A 6,516-nucleotide genomic window follows, 5' to 3' on the forward strand; every position below is an offset into this window, starting at 1 on the left:
TGCCTTAGGGGCAATAGGGCCAAGGACAACGTGCTTGTTGGCGTTTGGAATGGATCGAATTAATTTGATTTTAAAAGTGAGCCCAGGGTCCTTTCCTGAAACATAAAGCCTTAGCCCCCATTCATGTCCCCTGAGCCATCTATCAATAGGGGCCCTTTTTCCCTTGTCAGTAAAGGCAATGGAGAGCGGTGTACATCGCCCCCTTGTGGATTGGGTGCTTTGACATTCTGGGGTAACAGTTGAGTTAGGCTTGGGATTCCAAGCCCTACTTACAGTTATATAATCCCAGGTGGAGCTAGGCTTCCAACTAGCATCTCCTGTAGTCTCACACCCCCAGGAGTCACAGAAATAGGAGTCTCTATATCCACATTTATAGTTAAGGGCTCGATCTCTATGAGCTCCCGGGCAAACATAAAATTCTGTTTCTCTGAGGTAGGTTCTCCTAGGGGTGTTGTTACACCCAGGAGAGGTGGTAGATTGTCCCTCAGGGTAGGTCTCAGGGGAGGTGGAAAAAGGAAAGTAAATGTCTGGGGTCCCCCAGGCTGCAGAAGCTCCAGCGGCCAAGTCACAGAGGTCAGGGGCAAGAACAGGCCATGGGGGGGAACTTGCTAAGGTAGAAGAACTGAAAACGACGTCTCCTGCTTCACTGGTGACTGTCCAGGTGAAATTGAAAATCTGATGGGTCCAAACGGGGCGAAAGGTCATGACGAGGGTCAATAGTGTAGAAATCTTCATTTTTGCCTCCTGAAAATAAACAGAAAGGGAAGGCTTCTCAGGGGTTAATATGCCCTGGACTGGAATTATTATTGTTTTTGCCTCTATTTGTGTCTAGGAGTTTAATGAGCCTATCTGGGAGCCATCGGGCATTTTGTGCCTTAGCATCATATATACAAGCATGTCCTTTCCCCCATATGAGCACAGGGTCAGGCCCGTGCCATGTGTTGGTCATCGGATCTCTCCACATAGCCTGTGCATAATTATCTGCCGTGGAGGGATGCCAAAGGCGATCAGCAGCGGTTTTACCCGCGGAGTCATAAGTAAGGAAATTAAGAACAAACAGTGCATGATTTAGGAGTGTCTTTGCATTACCTGTTTTCGGATAGAGTACTTCTCCCCCCGACTGAAGTTTGAATAACATGTTTTTAAGGGTTAAGTGGGCTCTTTCAACAATGCCTTGGCCTTGGGGATTATAGGGAATTCCTGTTATGTGCTTAATACCTAACTGCGCACAGAACTGTTTAAAGCTAGAGCTGGCGTATCCAGGCCCATTGTCAGTTTTTAAGATTTTAGGTGGTGGTAGATATGCCAGGCATGAGAGAACATGGGTAATAACATTTTTAGTTGCCTCTCCCGTTTGCAAGGATGCACATAGGAAACCACTACATGTGTCAATAGACACATGGATATATTTTAATTTACCAAAGGGAGGGTAATGAGTGACATCCATTTGCCATATCTCTCCTGGAACCAACCCCCGGGGGTTGATTCCGTTATGAGGCTCTGGGAGGAGAGTTAGACATCCTTGACATTGCCGAACTATTTGGTGGGCCTGTTCTCGGGTGATTGAAAATTTGAGTCTAAGAGTATGAGCATTGAGATGATGTAGTTCATGAGCCCGTTGGGCTGCAGCCAAGGGTGAGTCTGACGTGACAGAGGCTACTAATTGAGTCGCCAGATCAACTCTGTCATTGCCTTTGGCAAGCGGCCCTGGAAGGCCAGTGTGAGCGCGTATGTGCCCGATGAAAAAAGGGGCATCGCGGTTTAGAATTAATTTTTGCAATTTTGCGAATAGGGGGGAAGCATTTGTAGAGGGACGTATGTAAGGCACTGTCTCTAATAGGGGAACAGAGGTTGCTACATAGGCACTGTCAGTGTAAAGGTTAAAGGGGGCATCTATTAAAAGCTCAAAAACTTTGATTATTGCAGTTAGTTCAACAAGTTGTGCAGAAGAGAGGTCTGTCTGTATTCGAGTAACTTGCCCATTAATACTGAAAGCGGCTATACCGGAGGAGGACCCATCAGAGAACACCATTACGGCCCCAGCAATTGGCGTGGTTTTAGTCCTCTTGGGAAAGACAACCGGGGTCTTTTGAAGGAACTGGACTAATCTGTCTGCAGGGTAATGATTGTCTATTGTCCCTTGGAAGGAGGTGCAGCTAATTGCCCAATCATCATCATGTTGAATAAGCCATTGTAATTGAGATGTATTGTATGGGAGGGTTATAACTTCAGGGTCTCTCCCAAACAACTTGAGAGCTGCCTCTCGGCCTAAACGTAAGAGGGCAGCAACTAATTGAGGATAGGTAGCTAAGACTCTAGGGGGGGAGGCTGGCAAATGAACCCAAAATAGTGGATGGTTTTGCCAAAGGACTCCTGTAGGGGAGAAGGGGGTAGGGAAAATGAGCAGCCACAAACTTAGATGTGGAGAGAAGTAGCTAATGGTCTGTTCAGAAATAGCCCGCTCTACAATGGTTAATGCCCTTTGTGCTTCTGATGAAAGCGAGCGGGGGGAGGAAGGATCAGGGTCTCCACGTAGGACATCAAACAAGGGCTTTAACTCTCCGGTGGTCAGCTTTAGATAAGGCCTGAGCCAGTTGATGTCTCCTAGCAGACGCTGAAAATCATTAAGAGTGTTTAAGGAGCTTCTCTTTAACTGAATTTTTTGAGTGAGGATTTTATTAGAAAATAATTCAAAGCCTAAAAAAAGTTGGGGGGGGTGGACCTGGACTTTTTCTGGGGAAATTTGTAGTCCTCGATCTCGGAGGGCAGTGACTAGCTGTTGACTGGCCGCATAGAGCTGTTGCTGGTCAGGACCGGCAAGAAGAATATCATCTATATAATGGATAATATACAAAGTGGGGAAGAGCAACCTAAAGGGGTCTATAGTCTGGGCTACAAACTTTTGGCAAAGAGTGGGGCTGTTGGCCATTCCTTGTGGGAGAACTCTCCACTGAAACCGGGGAGAAGGCCTTACACAATTGGTAATGGGTATACTAAAGGCAAAACGTTTGCAATCATCAGGATGCAAAGGTATGGAGAAAAAGCAATCTTTTAGATCAATTACTAATTTGACATACCCTTTAGGGATGGCTATTGGAGAGGGAATTCCCGGTTGTAATGCGCCCATAGAGACCATAGTCTTATTAACCGCCCTGAGGTCTTGTAGGAGCCTCCACTTGCCTGATTTCTTTTGGATTACAAAGATTGGGGTGTTCCAAGGGGATGTAGAAGGTTCAATATGTCCAGCAGCCAGCTGTTCCTGCACTAACTCTATGGCTGCATTTAATTTTGTAGTGGTAAGGGGCCATTGATCGATCCAGACAGGAACATCACTTTTCCAAGTAATCTTGTCTGCCTGGAGTGCAGGAGGAGCAACGGCCCTTACGAAAAATGTTTTTCAAACCCTAAACCTGAGCGGTCTATCTTAGGCGTGGCCAGTATCGGGTTGGGATCTCCCTGTTTTAGTTTGCCCAACCCCTGACCAGGGAGGTAACCCTGTGAAAGCATCTGCTGTGTTACAACTTCATTAGGGCTACACATGATGACCTTCATTTGAGAGAGGATATCTCTTCCCCAAAGATTTACCGGCAACCCAGGAACTACGAAGGGTTGAATGAATCCGGTATTTCCTTCTTCATCTTCCCAGTTTAATAACTGTGAGCTCTGTAAGGTGTTTCTTGACTGCCCAATTCCTTGTAGATGGGTCAAGGAAGCGTGTAAGGGCCAGCTGGAGGGCCATGAAGCCTGAGATATGACCGTAGAGTCGGCCCCCGAATCTAAAATTCCTTCAAATACTTTTCCTTGGATCTTAAGTTTAAGAGTGGGGCGTTCTTTAGTAATAGCTTGGATCCAATATAAGTCTGAAGAACCTGGGGTAGAGGAGCCTCGCTGCTTATGAATAGCAGGGTGAGATGTACTTAAAGGGAGGGGGAGCGCCTGCGCAAGGCGCTGACCTTTCATAATGCTGACAGGGCACTGGGGGGCACTAGCAAGAATTTTTATTTCTCCAGTATAGTCATTGTCAACTAAGGAAGGGTGGACAATAAGGCCGTTTATTGTGGTGGAAGCTCGCCCTAAAATTAGAAAATAAGTATCTTTGGGAGGTGGGCCATAAATTCCTGTGGAAATAATTGTAATTCCCTCTTCAGGCGTTAATATTGTTGAGGAGGAGGCACAGAGGTCAAGTCCTGCACTCCCGGGTGTGGCCCGATAGAGGGCGGGAGTGCTACAGCTAGGCTGTTCCCCGAGGCCGGCTGAAATGGAATTGGCTGGGGGGCCCGGGGCTGGCCCCTCAGCTCGTTTCCCTGAAAAGGGGGGGTGAAAGGATTTGTGGTACTGTAAAAAGGATTTGTTGGATTGTTACGGCACTCTTTGGCCCAGTGCCGCCCCTTATGGCAGCGAGGGCAAATACCGGGGACTGACCCAACTCTAGGAGGAGGAGCTGTGGTAGGGCATTGGCGAGCGAAATGGCCTGGCTGTCCACATTTAAAGCAGTTACGCATAGGCGGTGCGCCCCTGGGGAAGGAAGGAGGATAAGAAGCCGGGGGAGTTTGAACAGCGGCACCTACAGCTAAAAGGGCTTGGACTTTGGATGTAAAAGGATCGACATCTCTACACATTCTCAGCATTTCATCAAAAGTTTTGTCTCGAGTCTTACCGCGGAGGACGGCTCGACATGCCGAATTGGCGTTTTCATAGGCTAGCTGTTTTACAATCTTATCATTGGCAGCCGCGGAACCAAGGGTCCTTTCGGCGGCCTCTAACAGTCTGCTAACAAATTCGCTATAGTCTTCTTGCGAGCTTTGAGTGATCTTAGTTAGAGGAGTGTTAGCAGTCCTGGAAGCAGGAAGTGATATCCAAGCGCCCAAAGCGGCATCTTTCACTTGAGATAAAAGACCAAGGGGAAGGCGCTGCTGCCTGGTTTCAGAGATATATCTGCCCTGTCCCGTAAGCTTATCAAAAGTCTAGGACGCTGTTGGGGAATGAGGGTCTTTTACATTGGCAGCAGCGATGGTCTGACAGCGGTCAGCAAAATCTGCCTTCCAAGTTAAAAACTGACCACGGGTAAGCACAGCCTGGACTATACGCAGCCATTCACCTGGGAGTAAATGTCCTCTTCGAGACAGCGAATCAAGAACAGAAAGGGTAAAAGGGGCATTGGGGCCATAAGCTTTAACGGCCGCGTTCAGCTCTTTTAAGCTTTTGAAATGGATTTTGTGAAATTCTCTAGGGCCATCAGCAGGCTCGGCCGGCTCTGGCTCAGCCTGCTCCTCTCCCTCACTTTCTATTTCCTGAGCAGCAGGGGCGTCTTCGCCGTCGCTTTCAAGATCGCCCTCTTCCGGACTATGTGTTGTGGAGGTGGGGCCAGAGCGGGCGGAGGCCCGGGTAAGAACAGGAAAGAGCAGTTTTTTAGGTTGTTTTTTAGGTTTTGTGGCTGTAAGCGGTTTCTTAGAGAGGCCTCTTTGCGAATATAATGCGGGACGAACTGGTTGGGAGACAACTAATTTTTGGAGGTGGCAAGTTATTCTTTGTTCTACTATCTGTGCTATTAGGTCTTTAGTGCTGGTAGGGGGGCTAACAGGACCGGGAGCCGGAGGGGGTAGCGGAGGGGCCGACGGGGGCAAAAAGGCCGGGGCGCAAACATTGGGAGGCTGAATAGAGGGAGTGTAAGAGGCTCTTTTCAAAACTGGGGGTGTGTAAGAAGGGGGGTTAAGCGACGGGGCGGCAAGAGGCCAATCTGGGTTGTGATACTTGGCCGCTTCGTCTTCTAGTTCAGCCGCGTCTCCCGGATCTAAAGGCTCGCCATTTTGGCTCTTAGTCACGACTGGAAAAACCTTTTGTGTATCGACAAAGTCCGAATCTCGAGGGAGAGGCGGATAAATGCAACATTTGGGAGGGGTATCATGGAGGGCACCGAGCAAAGATGGTGTCGGGCTAGGGGAGGGGGATTTAGCTGATTTTGGGGCAGGGGGATCACTCGAAAGAGACGATTTTGAGGCCGCCCGAGATAGGGGGCGGAGGCAATATTCTGCCACTGACAAGAGTTGACGTTTATCAGGGTCAGTATTTTCAACAATATCTCTGATAAGACCCCAATAGGAAAATACTGAAACAGGAACAGAGTCAGGGCCGTTTTTGATAAGATAATCATTTAAATCTCTACCTACTTTCTGCCATTTTTTAGGATGAATTTCGGGGCCATTAATGATAAACCACGGACAGACTTCATCAACAAAAATAAAAAACTTTACCAAGTCTTTCTTTTTAACTCGAACTCCTCTCTCCCTAAGTGAACTTTTTAGGTCTCTTATGAAGACCGCTTCTTTACTTAATTTAGTTCCCATTTTCTTGTAAGGCGGCCGGTACTCACCAGGGACGACGACCTCCGTGAGCGGCGAAAGGCGTCTCCTATTGTTTCATCAAGAAGGGGTCTGGCCAGACGATATCTTACTCGGGGGTCCGCCTGCGAAGGATCCGCGCCTCGAGCCCCACGTTGGGCGCCACTTGTCCCGTCCA

General features: G+C 48.2%; 1 long non-coding RNA gene across 1 annotated transcript; it reads left to right on the forward strand.

Annotated features, from left to right (window-relative positions):
- Window positions 1-1,732: 1,732 nt before the first annotated feature.
- Window positions 1,733-6,274, forward strand: LOC130682927 (uncharacterized). Its single transcript, XR_008996380.1, has 2 exons — window positions 1,733-5,385; window positions 6,185-6,274. It is a non-coding gene; the product is annotated as an uncharacterized LOC130682927 (long non-coding RNA).
- The last annotated feature ends 242 nt before the right edge of the window (window positions 6,275-6,516 follow it).

Source organism: Manis pentadactyla, chromosome 3 (assembly GCF_030020395.1).
Source record: "Manis pentadactyla isolate mManPen7 chromosome 3, mManPen7.hap1, whole genome shotgun sequence".
In the NCBI taxonomy this organism is placed as follows: Eukaryota; Metazoa; Chordata; class Mammalia; order Pholidota; family Manidae; genus Manis; species Manis pentadactyla.